Raw genomic sequence first — 20340 nt, 5'->3', positions numbered from 1 at the left:
CTAAGATCCGATAGGATGTTGAAGTGGGAGAATAAGGTACGTACTCCACCTTCGGACTTTCGCAAAAGGTTAATTTTTCCTCTGGGTCCTCCACCTGGGTCCTCCACCATTAGGTCTTCCTCGTGGCTAGGGCTATTGGAATCCTCTTCCTCTGCCTCAAAATCTAATTCTGATTCGACGTAGACCACCTCGAGTGATTGTTTCTTGGGTGCTAAAGTGTTCGTATCTAGAAAAGTTATCACAGTAGTTGCGGGTTTTTCCTACAAAATCTCGATCTAAGTAGATATTTTGGAGCACTAGTGGTCGTAACTACCCACACTGCTTTGAGGAATCATATTCGAAAGTGCCCCTGCTTCGTCGTTTCTATCCGTTGTGCCATGCTCCTCTGGAGATAGTATGACCGTATGGGAAAGAGAAAGGGTGAGAACTGAAAAGATCTCAGTAGGACTGTTATGTGACACCTCCATATCTATCTTCAATCCACTTATAGGATTTTAAAAATATGGCACAGTATGCATATATAAAGAAAAATAATAACATAATCAACATTGATAAGCCAAACAGAAGAATCATAGCTTATAGACACTCAACATAATAACAACTTAAGCTGGATGCAACTTTGAAATTAATAACACAAGCAAACTTTTCCTTTATACTTTTTCCTTTCTGAACTTGTAGATTTTATGAAATGTATTGAGCTCAAACTAGTATAAAAGGTGCGAGTCTCCTTTCCATACCGAAGGTTCTTATCCCAAGTGTTTTGGCGATCACCTTCCCTTATCGAAGGATCATCTCGATGGATCACCTTCTCTTACCGAAAGATCATATCGATATCTTGTTTTGGGGTCACCTTTTCTAAGAATCATTCCCTCAGTTTAATTTATAAATATGATTGTTTAGACATACACAAGAAGAAAATTATATAAGAAGATAAACACATATAACATAAAAAGGGACATGTGAAATAATGATTCCATATTCATGATATTATAGTTATATGGCACAGGATAGCCATGTACTCTCTAATTAAAAAGATATTAATAACATAATAACATAAGTTAAAGGATCGTGTAGTATCATATTTTTAATGAAAATAAGATATATTAAATAATCAAACAAAATTTATAGAAAGGCATGTACTCTTGACTTAAATGGTTATAAGGTAGTAGTAACAATGATAGGAATACCATTTATCACGAAACTACAAAAGTATGCATGTACTCTTGATCAAAAAGTCTTAGACAATGATGGGTTTGTGTATGGGAGAAACTTTGATGATGAACATAATACATGCGTGTAAAGAAAAGGAAAGGGAAAAATAATGCCATAAAACACATAATCATGATAACAGTATAAGAGCATCACATAACAGCAATATAGATGATAAATAATAAAATAGAACATAACACATGCCAAGCATAAAGTAAACAAACATAATTTCCTATTTTTTTCTAACACCTCTTTATTGACTTTGAGGTTGACTCTTTGTGTTTATATACAGAATATTTTTGTAGAAAGAGAAGAGAGAGGATTAGTATTTAAGAGGGGTGATCTTCTACCTATCGGTGTAACCCTATTTATATACTTCTAATGGTAAATGTGACTGGGGTATTTTAAATTCAAAAGATGGGTGGTTGTTAGATTCCTATTCGTAATTTAAAATTCTAAATCTTTCGTTTTTAAATTTCAAATTGAATTTTCTAGAAAGGATGAGGGGCGGTTGTTACATTACCATCCCTATAAGAAAAAAATTTGTCCCCAAATTCTACATCCTGAATTGATCGATGAGGGTCATTAGATAGCTTAGGGGTTTTGTTGGAAAATCTCTGCTATTGGGATGGAAAGAAAATATCCTCAATTATTGTTACCTGTAATCAAGTTCGAAAATTTTGTTTATATCCGCTTCTATTTCCCATGTGTAGCCCCTGAGTTTCCATTACCCCTTGCCACTTTTACCAACTATATCGTCTTGTTCCTTAGTTGCTTCACGCTTTTGTCTACGATCTCCACGGCTGGTAGATCAAAAGTTAGGTCATCCTTAAGTGCTACATCCTCTTGTCGCAATACATGGCTTGGATCATGGTGGTATTTTTGGAGTTGAGACACGTGGAACACATTGTGTAATCATGACATATTTAAAAGTAGGGCAATCAGATATGCCGACTTCCTGATGAGCGGATAATTTATACGCTTTTTGGCATTATTTTTAGTATGTTTTTAGTATATTTTAGTTAGTTTTTATTATATTTTTATTAGTTTCTAGTTAAAATTCACTTTTCTGGACTTTACTATGAGTTTGTGTGTTTTTCTGTGATTTCAGATATTTTCTGGCTGAAATTGAGGGACCTGAGCAAAAATCTGATTCAGAGGCTGAAAAGGACTGCAGATGCTGTTGGATTCTGACCTCCCTGCACTCGAAATGGATTTTCTGGATATACAGAAGCCCAATTGGCGCGTTCTCAACTGCGTTGGAAAGTAGACATCTTGGGCTTTCCAGCAATGTATAATAGTCCATACTTTGCCCGAGATTTGATGGACCAAACCGGCGTTCCAAATCAGCTCAAAACTGCCCGGCGTTAAACGCCGGAACTGGCACAAGAATGGGAGTTAAACGCCCAAACTGGCACAAAAGCTGGCGTTTAACTCCAAGAAAAGTCTCTACACTTGAAAGCTTCAATGCTCAGCCTAAGCACACACCAAGTGGGCCCGGAAGTGGATTTTTATGTCATTTACTCATTTTTGTAAACCCTAAGCTACTAGTTCTCTACAAATAGGACCATTTGCTATTGTATTTTCATCTTGGTAGCTATCTTTGATCAGTACTATGCTATCTTAGATCAGATCTTGGTTCTTCTGGTTCCCTCTCTGGGGCCGAAGCCAATGATCACCATTATCACTTATGTATTTTCAACGGTGGAGTTTCTACACACCATAGATTAAGGTGTGGAGCTCTGCTGTACCTCGAGTATTAATGCAATTACTATTGTTCTTCTATTCAATTCAGCTTGTTCTTGTTCTAAGATATCACTTGTTCCTCAACTTGATGAATGTGATGATCTGTGACACTCATCATCATTCTCACCTATGAACGTGTGCCTGACAACCACCTCCGTTCTACCTTAGATTGAGTGGATATCTCTTGGATCCCTTAATCGGAATCTTTGTGGTATAAGCTAGAATTGATGGCCGCATTCAAGAGAATCTGGAAGGTCTAAACCTTGTCTGTAGTATTCTGAGTAGAATTCAAGGATTGAAGGACTGTGACGAGCTTCAAACTCCTGAAGGCTGGGCGTTAGTGACAGACGCAAAAGAATCACTGGATTTTATTCCATCCTGATTGAGAACCGACAGATGATTAGCCGTGTTGTGACAGAGCGCGTTGAACATTTTCACTGAGAGGACGGGACTGTAGCCACTGAAAATGGTGATGCCCAACATACAGCTTGCCATGGAAAGGAGTAAGAAGGATTAGAAGAAGACAGTAGGAAAGCAGAGAGACGGAAGGGACAAAACATCTCCACACGCTTATTTGAAATTCTCACCAATGAATTACATAAGTATCTCTATCTTTATTTTATGCTTTATTCATAAATCATTCATAACCATTTGAATCTGCCTGATTGAGATTTACAAGATGACCATAGCTTGCTTCATACCAACAATCTCCGTGGGATTGACCCTTACTCGCGTAAGGTTTATTACTTGGACGACCCAGTGCACTTGCTGGTTAGTTGTGCGAAGTTGTGATAAAAAGTGGTGATTGCAATTGAGTGTACCATGTTGATGGCGCCATTGATGATCACAATTTCGTGCACCAAGTTTTTGGCGCCGTTGCCGGGGATTGTTTGAGTTTGGACAACTGACGGTTCATCTTGTTGCTTAGCTTAGGTATTTTTCTTCAGAGTTCTTAAGAATGAATTCTAGTGTTTCAAGGTGATGTCCTTATCATCACCAAAGCTGATTGATTCTCATCAATTTAGCTCTTGAATGCAATGTCCTGCTGAAGCTTGGCTAGCCATGTCTAATTTCTTTAGACTAAAGCTTTAGACTAACATTGCATGATTCCTGGATTTCTCATTAAGAATTTTGATATCCTTATTTTCTTTTTCACTCAATTTTCAAAAAAAAAATCCAAAAAAATTACAAAATCATAAAAACCAAAGAAATAATTTTATGTTTTTTGTTGAGTCTAGTGTCTCATTTTAAGTTTGGTGTCAATTGCATGTTTTTGTTCTTCTTGCATTTTTTGAATTCATTCATGTGTCTTAATTAATCTTCAAGTTGTTCTTGATGATTTCCTTGTTCTGATCTTTAAATTCTCTTGTCTTGAGTGTTTTGTTGTTCCTCATATGCATTCTCATTTTGTTAGTGTCAATAGTATACAAACTTCTAAGTTTGGTGTCTTACATGCATTGTTTATTTGATCTTAGTTTCATTTTGATTATTCCTCATTATTAAAAATCCAAAAAATTTTTTAATTTGTGTCTTTTCAAGTCAATAATACAGAGAATTGAAGATTCAGAACATACAGCAGAGGAATTACACAGAAAAAGCTGGGCGTTCAAATCACCCAGTGAGGAAGGAAAACTGGCGTTTAAATGCCAGCCAGGGTGCCTGGCTGGGCATTTAACGCCCGAAAGGGGGTGAGTTTTGGGCGTTAAACGCCAGAATGTATACCATTCTAGGCGTTTAATGCCAGGATGGCACAAGAGGGAAGATTTTGTTTTTAATTCAAATTTTTTTCAAGTTTTCAAATTTTTTTTCAAAAACAAATCTTTTTCAAATCATATCTTTTCAATCATATATTTTCAAAATCAATTTCTTTCCATTTTCGAAAATACTTGCTAACAATTAATGATTTGATTCAACATTTCAAGTATGTTGCCTTTTTTGTTGAGAAAGGTTTAATGTCTGAATCATATCTTTCTTGTTAGGCAGGTTATCATTTTTTAAAAATCAAATCTTTTTAAATTGTTTTTTAAATCATATCTTCCAATCATATCTTTTAATCACATCTTTTTCAAAATAGTTTTCAATCATATCTTTTTGATTTCTAATTTCAAAATCTTTTTCAAAAATCACTTGATTTCTTTTCCACTCTTAGTTTTCGAAAATCAATTAGTATTTTTCAAAATGTTTTTAAAATCTTTTTAATTTATTTTCGAAAATTTCTTCTCCTCTTCTCACATCCTTCTATTTATGGACTAACACTCCTCCTCAATGCACAATTCGAACTCCATCTTTCTTGATAAGTTTGAATTCCTCTACCTCTTCCTTCTATTTTTCTCTTCCTCTGACACCTCAAGGAATCTCTATACTGTGACATAGAGGATCCCATATTTTCTTGTTTTCTTCTCTTTCATATGAGCAGGAGCAAAGACAAAAGCATTCTTGTTGAGGCTGACCCTGAACTTGAAAGGACCTTGAAGCGAAAGCTAAGAGAAGCTAAGGCACAACTCTCTGTAGAGGACCTAACAGAAATCTTCAAAGAAGAAGAAGACATGGCAGCCAAAAATAACAACAATGCCAACAATGCAAGGAAGGTGCTGGGTGACTTTACTGCACCTACTCTCGACTTCTATGGGAGAAACATCTCTATCCCTGCCATTGGAATAAACAACTTTGAGCTTAAGCCTCAATTAGTTTCTCTAATGCAACAGAATTGCAAGTTTCATGGACTTCCATTGGAAGATCCTCATCAGTTTTTAGCTGAATTCTTGCAAATCTGTGACACTGTCAAGACTAATGGGGTTGACCCTGAGGTCTACAGACTTATGCTATTCCCTTTTGTTGTAAGAGACAAAGCTAGGATATGGTTGGACTCACAACCTAAAGAAAGTCTGAACTCTTGGGAAAAGCTAGTCAATGCCTTCTTGGCAAAGTTCTTTCCACCTCAAAAATTGAGTAAGCTTAAAGTGGAAGTCCAAACCTTTAGACAGAAGAAAGGTGAATCCCTCTATGAAGCTTGGGAAAGATACAAACAATTGATCAGAAAGTGTCCCTCTGACATGCTTTCTAAATGGAGCATCATAGGTATCTTCTATGATGGTCTGTCTGAACTGTCCAAGATGTCATTGGACAGCTCTGCTGGAGGATCTCTTCATCTAAAGAAGACGCCTGCAGAAGCTCAAGAACTGATTGAAATGGTTGCAAATAACCAATTCATGTACACTTTTAAAAGGAATCCTGTGAACAATGGGACGAATCAGAAGAAAGGAGTTCTTGAGATTGATACTGTGAATTCCATATTGGCTCAGAACAAAATATTGACTCAGCAAGTCAATATGATCTCTCAAAGTCTGTCTGGAATGTAAGCTGCACCAGGCAGTACTAAGGACGCTTCATCTGAAGAAGAAGCTTATGATGCTGAGAACCCTTCAATGGAAGAGGTGAACTACATGGAAGAACCCTATGGAAACACCTATAATCCTTCATGGAGAAATCATCCAAATCTCTCATGGAAGGATCAACAGAGACCTCAACAAGGTTTCAATAACAATAATGGTGGAAGAAACAGGTTTAGCAATGGCAAGCCTTTTCCATCATCTTCTCAGCAACAGACAGAGAACTCTAAGCAGAGCCACTCTGACTTAGCAACCATGGTCTCTGATCTAATCAAAACCACTCAAAGTTTCATGACTGAAACAAGGTCCTCCATTAGGAATTTGGAGGCACAAGTAGGACAGCTGAGCAAGAAAATTACTGAACTCCCTCCTAGTACTCTTCCAAGCAATACAGAAGAGAATCCAAAAGGAGAATGCAAGGCCATTAACATGACCCACATGGCCGAACTTGGAGAGGAGGAAGAGGCAGTGATCGCCACTGAGGAAGACCTCAATGGACGTCCACTGGCCTCCAATGAGTTCCCTAATGAGGAACCATGGGAATCTGAGGCTCATAATGAGACCATAGAGATTTCATTGAATTTACTTCTGCTATTCATGAGCTCTGATGAGTATTCTTCCTCTGAAGAGGAGGAAGATGTCACTGAAGAGCAAGTTGCCAAGTACCTTGGAGCAATCATGAAGCTAAATGACAAGTTATTTGATAATGAGACTTGGGAGGATGAACCCCCTTTGCTCACCAAAGAACTGGATGACTTGACTGGACAGAGATTACCTCAAAAGAGACAGGACCCTGGAAGGTTCTCAATACCTTATACCATAGGCACCATGACCTTTAAGAAGGTTCTGTGTGACTTAGGGTCAAGTATAAACCTCATGCCTCTCTCTGTAATGGAGAAGCTAGGGATCTTTGAGGTGCAAGCTGCAAGAATCTCACTAGAGATGGCAGACAATTCAAGAAAACAAGCTTATGGACTTGTAGAGGATGTTTTGGTGAAGGTTGAAGACCATTACATCCCTGCTGATTTCATAGTCCTAGAGACTAGGAGGTGCATGGATGAATCCATCATCCTTGGCAGACCCTTCCTAGCCACAGCAAAGGCTGTGATTGATGTGGACAGAGGAGAATTGATCATTCAAGTGAATGAAGAATCCTTTGTGTTTAAGGCTCAAGGATATCCCTCTGTTACCATGGAGAGGAAGCATGAAGAGCTTCTCTCAAAACAGAGTCAAATAGAGCCCCCACAGTCAAACTCTAAGTTTGGTGTTGGGAGGCCACAACCAACTTCTAAGTTTGGTGTTGAACCCCCACATTCAAACTCTAAGTTTGGTGTTGGGAGGTTCCAACATTGCTCTGAGTATCTGTGAGGTTCCATGAGAGCCTACTGTCAAGCTACTGACATTAAAGAAGCGCTTGTTGGGAGGCAACCCAATGTTATATTTATCTATTTTCCTTTGTTATTTTATGTTTTCTGTAGGTTGATGATCATGGAAAGTCACAAAATCAATTGAAAAAGCAAAAACAGAATGAAAAACAGAAAGAAAAACAGCACACCCTGGAGGAAAACCTTGCTGACGTTTAAACGCCAGTAAGGGCAGCAAATGGGCGTTTAACGCCCAGTCTGGCACCATTCTGGGCGTTTAACGCCAGAAAGTGGCACCAGACTGGCGTTTAACGCCAGGAATGGGTATCAAGTTGGCGTTAAACGCCAGAAATGGGCACCAGCCCGGCGTTTAACGCCAGGATTGGCAGAATGAGCATTTTTGCTCGCCACTTGGTGCAGGGATGAATTATCCTTGACACCTCAGGATCTGTGGACCCCACAGGATCCCCACCCACCCCACCACTCTCTCTCTTCTTCTTCTCCATTCACCAATCACTTCAACACCTTGGTGCGCGAAATCGTGATCACTACAACTTCGCGCACCAAGTTTTTGGCGCCGTTGCCGGGGATTATTTTGTGTATGGACAACTGACGGTTCATCTTGTTGCTTAGATTAGGTATTTTTCTTCAGAGTTCTTAAGAATGAGTTCTAGTATTTCATGATGATCTGTTGAAATCTGGCTGGCTGAGAAGCCATGTCTAATCTTATTGGACCGAATTTTCAACTTATCATCACAAGAGCTTGTTGATTTCTATCAATCTTGCTATTGGAGCAATGATCTGCTAAGGCTTGGCTGGCCATTGGCCATGTCTAGTGTTTTGGACCGAAACTTTTTTTGAAATCTTGGCTGGCTGTGAAGCCATGTCTAATTCCTGGACCGGAGTCTTAGACTAGCATTGCAATGATTCCTGGAATCCAAACTGAGAATTCTGAAACCTTTATTTCCTATTTTCATATAATTTTTGAAAAATCCAAAAAAAAAAATTTTCAAAATCATAAAAAACCAAAAATATTTCATGTTTCTTGTTTGAGTCTAGTGTCTAATTTTAAGTTTGGTGTCTTGCATGCATTGTTTATTTGATCTTGGTTCTATTTTCAAATCAATAGTACAGGGAACTGAAGATTCAGAACATGCAGCAGAGGAATTACACAGAAAAAGCTGGGCGTTCAAAACGCCCAGTGAAGAAGGACAGACTGGCGTTTAAACGCCAGCCAGGGTGCCTGGTTGGGCGTTTAACGCCCAAAAAGGTAGTGCATTGGGCGTTAAACGCCAGAATGTGCACCATTCTGGGCGTTTAACGCCAGGATGGCACAAGGGGGAGGATTTTGTTTTCAAATCAATTTTTTTTTTCAAGTTTTCAAAGTTTTTCAAAATCAAATCTTTTCAATCATATCTTTTCAAAATCAATTTCTTTCCTATTTCAAAGATACTTGCTAACAATCAATGATTTGATTGAACATTTCAAGTATGTTGCCTTTTCTGTTGAGAAAGGTTTAATGTTTGAATCATATCTTTTCTTGTTAGGCAAGTCATTAATTTTTAAAATCAAATCCTTTTAAAATTGTTTTCAAATCATATCTTTTCAATCAAATCTTTTTAATCACATCTTTTTCAAAATAGTTTTCAATCATATCTTTTTAAATTCTAATTTCAAAATCTTTTTCAAAAATTACTTGATTTCTTTCCCACTCTTGGTTTTCGAAAATCAATTAAGGTTTTTCAAAATGTTTTCAAAATCTTTCACTTAATTTTCAAAAATTTCTTCCCCTCTTCTCACATCCTTCTATTTATGGAGTACCACTCCTTCTCAATGCACAATTCGAACTCTATTTGACTAAGTTCGAATTCTTCTACCTGTTCTTTCTAATTTTCTTTTCCTCTGACACCTCAAGGAATCTCTATACTTTGACATAGAGGATTCCATATTTTCTTGTTCTCTTCTCTTTCATATGAGCAGGAGCAAAGACAAAGGCATTCTTGTTGAAGCTGACCCTGAACCTGAAAGGACCTTGAAGCGAAAGCTAAGAGAAGCTAAGGCACAACTCTCTGTAGAGGACCTAACAGAAATCTTCAAAGAAGAAGAACCCATGGCAGCCGAAAACAACAACAATGCAAGGAAGGTGCTAGGTGACTTTACTGCACCTACTCCCGACTTCTATGGGAGAAGCATCTCTATCCCTGCCATTGGAGCAAACAACTTTGAGTTTAAGCCTCAATTAGTTTCTCTAATGCAACAGAATTGCAAGTTCCATGGAATTCCATTGGAAGATTCTCATCAGTTCTTAGCTGAATTCTTACAAATCTGTGACACTGTCAAGACTAATGGGGTAGACCCTGAAGTCTACAGACTTATGCTATTCCCTTTTGCTGTAAGAGACAGAGCTAGGATATGGTTGGACTCACAACCTAAAGAAAGCCTGGACTCATGGGAAAAGCTAGTCAATGCCTTCTTGGCAAAATTCTTTCCACCTCAAAAATTGAGTAAGCTTAGAGTGGAAGTCCAAACCTTCAGACAGAAGGATGGAGAATCCCTCTATGAAGCTTGGGAAAGATACAAACAATTGATCAGAAAATGTCCTGCTGACATGCTTTCTGAATGGAGCATCATAGGCATTTTCTATGATGGTCTGTCTGAACTATCCAAGATGTCTTTGGATAGCTCTGCTGGAGGATCTCTTCATCTGAAGAAGACGCCTACAGAAGCTCAAGAGCTAATTGAAATGGTTGCAAATAACCAATTCATGTACACTTCTGAAAGGAATCCTGTGAACAATGGGACAAGTCAGAAGAAAGGAGTTCTTGAGATTGATACTCTGAATGCCATTCTGGCTCAGAACAAGATATTGACTCAACAAGTCAATTTGATTTCTCAAAGTCTGTCTGGAATGCAAAATGCACCAAGCAGTACAAAGGATGCTTCATCTGAAGAAGAAGCCTATGATCCTGAGAACCCTTCAATAGAAGAGGTGAATTACCTAGGAGAACCCTATGGAAACACCTATAATTCTTCATGGAGAAATCACCCAAATTTCTCATGGAAGAATCAAGAAAGACCTCAACAAGGTTTTAACAACAATAATGGTGGAAGAAATAGGTTTAGCAATGGCAAGCCTTTTCCATCATCTTCTCAGCAACAGACAGAGAATTCTAAGCAGAACCCCTCTGACTTAGCAACCATGGTCTCTGATCTAATCAAAACCACTCAAAGTTTCATGACTGAAACAAGGTCCTCCATTAGGAATTTAGAGGCACAAGTGGAACAGCTGAGCAAGAAAGTTACTGAACTCCCTCCAAGTACTCTTCCAAGCAATACAGAAGAAAATCCCAAAGGAGAGTGCAAGGCCATCAACATGGCCGAATTTGGAGAGGAAGGAGAGGAAGTGAACGCCACTGAGGAAGACCTCAGTGGGCGTGCACTGACCTCCACTGAGTTCCCCAATGAGGAACCATGGGAATCTGAGGCTCAAAATGAGACCATAGAGATTCCATTGGACTTACTTCTGCCCTTCATGAGCTTTGATGAGTATTCTTCCTCTGAAGAGGATGAGTATGTCACTGAAGAGCAAGTTGCTAAATACCTTGGAGCAATCATGAAGTTAAATGACAAGTTATTTGGAAATGAGACATGGGAGGATGAACCCCCTTTGCTCACCAAAGAACTGGATGACTTGTCTAGGCAGAAATTACCTCAAAAGAGACAAGATCCTGGGAAGTTTTCAATACCTTGTACCATAGGCACCATGACCTTCAAGAAGGCTCTGTGTGACTTAGGGTCAAGTGTAAACCTCATGCCTCTCTCTGTAATGGAGAAGCTAGGGATCTTTGAGGTGCAAGCTGCAAGAATCTCATTAGAGATGGCAGACAACTCAAGAAAACAAGCTCATGGACTTGTAGAGGATGTTTTGGTGAAGATTGAAGACCATTACATCCCTACTGATTTCATAGTCCTAGAGACTGGGAAGTGCATGGATGAATCCATCATCCTTGGCAGACCCTTCCTAGCCACAGCAAAGGCTGTGATTGATGTTGATAGAGGTGAACTGATCATTCAAGTGAATGAAGAATCCTTTGTGTTTAAGGCTCAAGGATGTCCCTCTGTCACCATGGAGAGGAAGCATGAAGAGCTTCTCTCAAATCAGAGTCAAACAGAGCCCCCACAGTCAAACTCTAAGTTTGGTGTTGGGAGGCCACAACCAAACTCTAAGTTTGGTGTTGAACCCACACATTCAAACTCTAAGTTTGGTGTTGGGAGGTTCCAACATTGCTCTGATCATTTGTGAGGCTCCATGAGAGCCCTCTGTCAAGCTACTGACATTAAAGAAGCGCTTGTTGGGAGGCAACCCAATATTATATTTTATCTATTTTCTTTTGTTATTTTATGTTTTTTGTAGGTTGATGATCATGAGAAGTCACAAAATCAATTGAAAAAGCAAAAACAGAATGAAAAACAGGAAGAAAAACAGCACACCCTGGAGGAAGAACTTACTGGCGTTTAAACGCCAGTAAGGCTAGCAGGTGGGCGTTTAACGCCCAGTCTGGCACCATTCTGGGCGTTTAACGCCAGAAAGGGGCACCAAACTGGCGTTAAACGCCAAGAAAGGGCAAGAACCTGGCGTTAAACGCCAGAAATGGACACCAGCCCGGCGTTTAACGCCAGAATTGGCTCAAAACGTGATTTTGCATGCCATTTGGTGCAGGGATGACTTTTCCTTGACACCACAAGATCTGTGGACCCCACAGGATCCCACCAACCACACCACTCTCTCTCTTCTTCACCCATTCACCAATCACCTCAACACCTCTTCCCCAAAAACCCTTCACCTATCAAATCCCATCTTTCTCTTCACCACTCACATCCATCCTTCATAAAACCCCACCTACCTCACCCTTCAAATTCAAACCACTTTCCCTCCCAAACCCACCCATACATGACCGAACCATGAGCCCCCCCTCTCCTATATATACCCCTCTTCACCCCTTCATTTTCACACAACCTAAACACCACTTCTCCCCCTTTTTGGCCGAACATATAGCCATTCCCTTCTTCCTCATTTCTTCTTCTTCTACTCTCTTCTTTCTTCTTTTGCTCAAGGATGAGCAAACCTTTTAAGTTTGGTGTGGTAAAAGCATTGCTTTTTGTTTTTCCATAACCATTTATGGCATCCAAGACCGGAGAAACCTCTAGAAAGAGGAAAGGGAAGGCAAAAGCTTCCACCTCCGAGTCATGGGAGATGGAGAGATTCATCTCAAGGGTGCATCAAGACCACTTCTATGAAGTTGTGGCCTTGAAGAAGGTGATCCCCGAGGTCCCTTTTTCACTCAAAAAGAGTGAATATCCGGAGATCCGACATGAGATCCGAAGAAGAGGTTGGGAAGTTCTCACCAACCCCATTCAACAAGTCGGAATCTTGATGGTTCAAGAGTTCTATGCCAATGCATGGATCACCAAGAACCATGATCAAAGTGTGAACCCGGATCCAAAGAATTGGCTTACTATGGTTCGGGGGAAATACTTGGATTTTAGTCCGGAAAATGTAAGGTTAGCATTCAACTTGCCCATGATGCAAGGAGATGAACATCCTTACACTAGAAGGGTCAACTTTGATCAAAGGTTGGACCAAGTCCTCACTAACATTTGTGAAGAGGGCGCCCAATGGAAGAGAGATTCAAGAGGGAAGCCGGTTCAATTGAGAAGGCATGACCTCAAACCCGTGGCTAGAGGGTGGTTGGAGTTTATCCAACGCTCAATCATTCCCACTAGCAACCGGTCCGAAGTTACTATAGACCGGGCCATCATGATCCATAGCATCATGATTGGAGAAGAAGTGGAAGTTCATGAGGTTATAGCCCAAGAACTCTATAAGGTGGCGGATAAGTCCTCCACCTTAGCAAGGTTAGCCTTTCCTCATCTCATTTGTCACCTCTGTTATTCAGTAGGAGTTGACATAGAGGGAGACATCCCCATTGATGAGAATAAGCCCATCACTAAGAAGAGGATGGAGCAAACAAGAGACCCCTCTCATCATGAGATCCCTGAGATGCCTCAAGGGATGCACTTTCCTCCACAAGACTATTGGGAGCAACTGAACACCTCCCTAGGAGAATTAAGTTCCAACATGGGACAACTAAGGGTGGAGCACCAAGAACATTCCATCCTCCTCCATGAAATTAAAGAAGATCAAAGAATCATGAGGGAGGAGCAACAAAGACAAGGAAGAGACATTGAGGAGCTCAAGCACTCCATAAGACCTTCAAGAGGAAGAACAAGCCACCATCATTAAGGTGGACCCGTTCTTTAATCTCCTTGTTCTTTATTTTCTTGTTTTTTGAATTTTAGTGCTTATGTTTATCTATGTTTGTGTCTTATGATCATTAGTGTCTTAGTGTCTATGCCTTAAAGTTATGAATGTCCTATGAATCCATCACCTTTCTTAAATAAACAATGTTCTTAATTGAAAAAAGATAAGAATTGCATGAATTTTGAATTTTATAACAGTTTAATTATTTTGATGTGGTGGCAACACTTTTTGTTCTCTGAATGTATGCTTAAACAGTGCATATGTCTTTTGAATTTGTGGTTCATGAATGTTGGCTCTTGAAAGAATGATGAAAAAGGAGACATGTTACGGAGGATCTGAAAAATCATAAAAATGATTCTTGAAGCAAGAAAAAGCAGTGAATATAAAAAAAAAAGGGGAAGCTAGCGAAAAAAAAACGAAAGAAAAAGAAAAAGAAAGAAAAAGAAAGAAATAAAGTTGTGATCCAAGGCAAAAAGAGTGTGCTTAAGAACCCTGGACACCTCTAATTGGGGACTCTAGCAAAGCTGAGTCACAATCTGAAAAGGTTCACCCAATTATGTGTCTGTGGCATGTATGTATCCGGTGGTAATACTGGAAGACAGAGTGCTTTGGGCCACGGCCAAGACTCATAAAATAGCTGTGTTCAAGAATCATCATACTTAACTAGGAGAATCAATAACACTATCTGGATTCTGAGTTCCTAAAGAAGCCAATCATTCTGAATTTCAAAGGATAGAGTGAGATGCCAAAACTGTTCAGAGGCAAAAAACTAAAAGCCCCGCTCATCTAATTAATTCTGATCTTCATAGATGTTTTTGAAATTCATTGCATATTCTCTTCTTTTTATCTTATTTGATTTTCAGTTGCTTGAGGACAAGCAACAATTTAAGTTTGGTGTTGTGATGAGCGGATAATTTATACGCTTTTTGGCATTGTTTTTAGTATGTTTTTAGTAGTTTTAGTTGAGTTCTTAGTATATTTTTATTAGTTTTTAGTTAAAATTCACTTTTCTGGACTTTACTATGAGTTTGTGTGTTTTTCTGTGATTTCAGGTATTTTCTGGCTGAAATTGAGGGACCTGAGCAAAAATCTGATTCAGAGACTGAAAAGGACTGCAGATGCTGTTGGATTCTGACCTCCCTGCACTCGAAGTGAATTTTCTGGAGCTACAGAAGCCCAATTGGCGCGCTCTCAACAGCGTTGAAAAGTAGACATCCTGGGCTTTCCAGAAATGTATAATAGTCCATACTTTGCCCGATATTTGATGGCCCAAACCGGCGTTCCAAATCAGCTCAAAACTGCCTGGCGTTAAACGTCGGAACTGGCACAAGAATGGGAGTTAAACGCCCAAACTGGCACAAAAGCTGGCGTTTAACTCCAAGAAAAGTCTCTACACTTGAAAGCTTCAATGCTCAGCCTAAGCACACACCAAGTGGGCCAAGAAGTGGATTTTTATGTCATTTACTCATTTTTGTAAACCCTAAGCTACTAGTTCTCTACAAATAGGACCATTTGCTATTGTATTTTCATCTTGGTAACTATATTTGATCAGTACTATGCTATCTTAGATCAGATCTTGGTTCTTCTGGTTCCCTCTCTGGGGCCGAAGCCAATGATCACCATTATCACTTATGTATTTTCAACGGTGGAGTTTCTACACACCATAGATTAAGGTGTGGAGCTCTGCTGTACATCGAGTATTAATGTAATTACTATTGTTCTTCTATTCAATTCAGCTTGTTCTTGTTCTAAGATATCACTTGGTCCTCAACTTGATAAATGTGATGATCCGTGACACTCATCATCATTCTCACCTATAAATGTGTGCCTGACAACCAGCTCCGTTCTACCTTAGATTGAGTGGATATCTCTTGGATCCCTTAATCGGAATCTTCGTGGTATAAGCTAGAATTGATGGCGGCATTCAAGAGAATCCGGATGGTCTAAACCTTGTCTGTGGTATTCTGAGTAGGATTCAAGGATTGAATGACTGTGACGAGCTTCAAACTCCTGAAGGCTGGGCGTTAGTGACAGACGCAAAAGAATCACTGGATTCTATTCCAACCTGATTGAAAACTGACAGATGATTAGCCGTGCTGTGACAGAGCGCGTTGAACATTTTCATTGAGAGGACGGGACTGTAACCACTGACAACAGTGATGCCCAACATACAGCTTGCCATGGAAAGGAGTAAGAAGGATTGGAAGAAGCCAGTAGGAAAGCAGAGAGACGGAAGGGAACAAAGCATCTCCATACGCTTATCTGAAATTCTCACCAATGAATTACATAAGTATCTCTATCTTTATTTTATGCTTTATTCATAAATCATTCATAACCATTTGAATCTGCCTGACTGAGATTTACAAGATGACCATAGCTTGCTTCATACCAACAATCTCTGTGGGATCGACCTTTACTCGCGTAAGGTTTATTACTTGGACGACCCAGTGCACTTGCTGGTTAGTTGTGCGAAGTTGTGATAAAAAGTTGAGATTGCAATTGAGCGTACCATGTTGATGGCGCCATTGATGATCACAATTTCGTGCACCACTTCCCTATATGTCGAAGGATTTGAAATGGACCCAGGTATCGTGGGCTTAATTTTCTCACCTTAAAAACCCTTCCTACCCCAGTGGTAGGGGTGATTTTTAGGAAAACGTGATCACCCTCCTGATACTCGAGGGGCTTCTTTCGTTTATTTGCATACTTTTTTGTTGACTTTGGGCGGTACATATTCTTTCCCTTATCTTCTTTATATTCTCTGTGGTCTGTCTTATTAATTTTGCTCTTAAGTATTTACTTTTTTCTGTTCCATACCAACATAAACAAGATTGGCATTTTCTCCCGTAAAGGGCCTCATATGGTGCCATCCCGATGCTAGCATGATAATTGTTGTTATAAGCAAACTAGATATATGGTAGGTGACCTTTTCACTTCCCCGGTCTGTCTAGGACACAAGCTCTTAACATCTCTTCCAATGGTCCTTTCTGTTTGTCTGTCCGTTTGGGCGTGATATGAAGTGCTTAAGCATAGTATTGTCCCGAACACCTTCTGCAATGCATTCTTAAACCTAGATGTGAACCTTGGATCTCTGTTTGAGACTATGGTGGATGACACCCCATGAAACCTTACAATTTCTTTGATATATAGCATGGCTAGTTTTTCCAATGAGTCGGTCGCCTTGACTGGTAGAAAATGGGCAGTCTTTGTTAGCCAGTCCATAATAACCCATATGGCATAACGTCTGACTTGAGTATGAGGTAGTCCTATGACGAAGTCCATCGATATGCAATCCCACTTCTACTCTGGAATGCCAAGGGGTTACAATACTCCTAGAGGTTTCTGGTGCTCAATTTTTACCTTCTGACAAACCAGACATTTATTTATTACTATAGTCAAATCCTTCTTCATCCCTGGCAACGAGAATATCTTTTTCAAATCATGGTACATTTTTATCATGCCAGGATGGATGGTAAAATCTCCTTTATGGCCTTCTTCCACAATCTTCTCCTGATGGTCGCCTTCCTTTAGGACACAGATTCGACCTTGGTATCTCCACATATCGTCTTCTCCTTTGGAAAAGCCTTTCAAATTCCATTCCTTGACAAGGCATAGGGTTTTTTGAAAGTCTGGGTCAGAGTCTTGCGCCTTGGCTATTTGCTCCTTGAATTGACTTGTCACTGTTAGGTGGCTCAAGTGTATGCCTCTTGGGGTGAAGGTGACTTGTAAATTCATGTCTCTGAAGTTCTTTGCTGGTGCACGAAATTGTGATCACTACAACTTCGCACAACTAACCAGCAAGTGCACTGGGTCGTCCAAGTAATACCTTACGCGAGTAAGGGTCGATCCCACGGAGATTGTTGGTATGAAGCAAGCTATGGTCACCTTGTAAATCTCAGTCAGGCAGACTCAAATGGGTATAGTGATAAACGAAAATAACATAAGGATAAAGATAGGGATACTTATGTATATCATTGGTGTAAGAGCTTCAGACAAGCGTATGAAGATGCCTTCCCTTCCGTCTCTTTGCTTTCCTACTGTCTTCATCCAATCCTTCTTACTCCTTTCCATGGCAAGCTCGTGTAGGGTTTCACTGTTGTCAGCAGCTACCTCCCATCCGCGCAGTGAAAGCTAATGCACGCACTCTGTCACAGTACTGCCAATCACCGGTTTGGTTCCCTCCCCTACCGGAATAGAATCACTCTTTTGCGTCTGTCACTAACGCCCAGTAGGTTACAGGTTTGAAGCACGTCACAGTCATTCAATCATTGAATCCTACTCAGAATACCACAGACAAGGTTTAGACCTTCCGGATTCTCTTGAATGCCGCCATCAGGTCCTGCCTATACCACGAAGATTCCGATTAAAGAATCCAAGAGATATTCACTAAGCCTTGGTTGCTTGTAGAACAAGAATGGTTGTCAGTCACCTTGTTCATGGGTGAGAATGGTGATGGGCGTCAATCATCACCTTCATCAGGTTGAAGAACAAGTGATATCTTGGACAAAGAACAAGCGGAATTGAATAGAAGAACAATAGTAATTGCATTAATACTCGAGGTACAGCAGAGCTCCACACCTTAATCTATGGTGTGTAGAAACTCCACCGTTGAAAATACATAAGAACAAAAGTGATCATTGGTTTCGGCCCCAGAGAAGGAACCAGAAGAACCAAGATCTGATCTAAGAACTAGATGTCCAAAAGATGAAAAATACAATAGTAAAAGGTCCTACTTATAGAGAACTAGTAGCCTAAGGTGTACAAAGATGAGTAAATGACATAAAAATCCACTTCCGGGCCCACTTGGTGTGTGCTTGGGCTGAGCAATGAAGCATTTTCGTGTAGAGACGTTTTCTGGAGTTAAACGCCAGCTTTCATGCCAGTTTGGGCGTTTAACTCCAAGTTTTATGCCAGTTCCGGCGTTTAACGCTGGAATTTCTGTAGGTGACTTTGAACGCCGGTTTGGGCCATCAAATCTTGGGCAAAGTATGGACTATTATATATTGCTGGAAAGACCAGGATGTCTACTTTCCAACGCCGTTGAGAGCGTGCCAATTGGGCTTTTGTAGCTCCAGAAAATCCACTTCGAGTGCAGGGAGGTCAGAATCCAACAGCATCTGCAGTCCTTTTGAGTCTCTGGATCAGATTTTTGCTCAGGTCCCTCAATTTCAGCCAGAAAATACCTGAAATCACAGAAAAACACACAAACTCATAGTAAAGTCCAGAAAAGTGAATTTTAACTAAAAACTAATAAAAATATAATAAAAACTAACTAAAAGATACTAAAAACATACTAAAAACAATGCCAAAAAGCGTACAAATTATCTTTAGCAACTTGCTCTTCAGTGACATACTCATCCTTTTCAGAGGAAGAATACTCATCAGAGCTCATGAAAGGCAGAAGTAAGTCCAATGGAATCTCTATGGTCTCATTTTGAGCCTCAGATTCCCATGGTTCCTCATTGGGGAACTCAGAGGAGGTTGGTGCACGCCCATTGAGGTCTTCCTCAGTGGCGTCCACCTCCTTTCTTTCCTCTCCATATTCGGCCATGTTTATGGCTTTGCACTCTCCTTTTGGATTTTCTTCTGTATTGCTTGGGAGAGTACTAGGAGGGAGTTCAGTAACTTTCTTACTCAGCTGACCCACTTGTCCTTCCAAATTCCTGATGGAAGACCTTGTTTCATTCATGAAACTTTGAGTGGTTTTAATTAGATCAGAGACCATGGTTGCTAAGTCAGAGGTATTCTGCTTAGCATTCTCTGTCTGTTGCTGAGAAGATGATGGAAAAGGCTTATTATTGCTAAGCCTGTTTCTTCCACCATTATTGTTATTGAAACCTTGTTGAGGTCTCTCTTGATTCTTTCATGGGAAATTTGGGTGATTTCTCCATGAAGAATTATAGGTGTTTCCATAGGGTTCTCCTAGGTAATTCACCTCTTCCATTGAAGGGTTCTCAGGATCATAAGCTTCTTCTTCAGATGAAGCATCCTTAGTACTGCTTGGTGCTTTTTGCATTCCAGACAGACTTTGAGAAATCAAATTGACTTGTTGAGTCAATATTTTATTCTGAGCCAATATGGCATTCAGAGTATCAATCTCAAGAACTCCTTTCTTCTGACTAGTCCCATTGTTCACAGGATTCCTTTCAGAAGTGTACATGAATTGGTTATTTGCAACCATTTCAATTAGCTCCTGAGCCTCTGTAGGCATCTTCTTCAGATGAAGAGATCCTCCAGCAGAGCTATCCAAGGACATCTTAGATAGTTCAGAGAGACCATCATAGAAAATACCTATGATGCTCCATTCAGA

At 39.9% G+C, this 20340-nt stretch overlaps 1 non-coding gene across 1 annotated transcript; it reads right to left on the bottom strand.

Moving 5' to 3' along the window:
• Positions 1-10214: 10214 nt before the first annotated feature.
• LOC130977312 (small nucleolar RNA R71) lies at positions 10215-10322 on the bottom strand. The gene has a single exon (XR_009085010.1). It is a non-coding gene; the product is annotated as a small nucleolar RNA R71 (small nucleolar RNA).
• Between the last annotated feature and the right edge of the window lie 10018 nt (positions 10323-20340).

This window comes from Arachis stenosperma, chromosome 4 (genome assembly GCF_014773155.1).
Source record: "Arachis stenosperma cultivar V10309 chromosome 4, arast.V10309.gnm1.PFL2, whole genome shotgun sequence".
NCBI lineage: Eukaryota > Viridiplantae > Streptophyta > Magnoliopsida > Fabales > Fabaceae > Arachis > Arachis stenosperma.
Note: the sequence above shows the minus strand (reverse complement) of the source record. Positions and strands in the feature narration are given on the sequence as shown.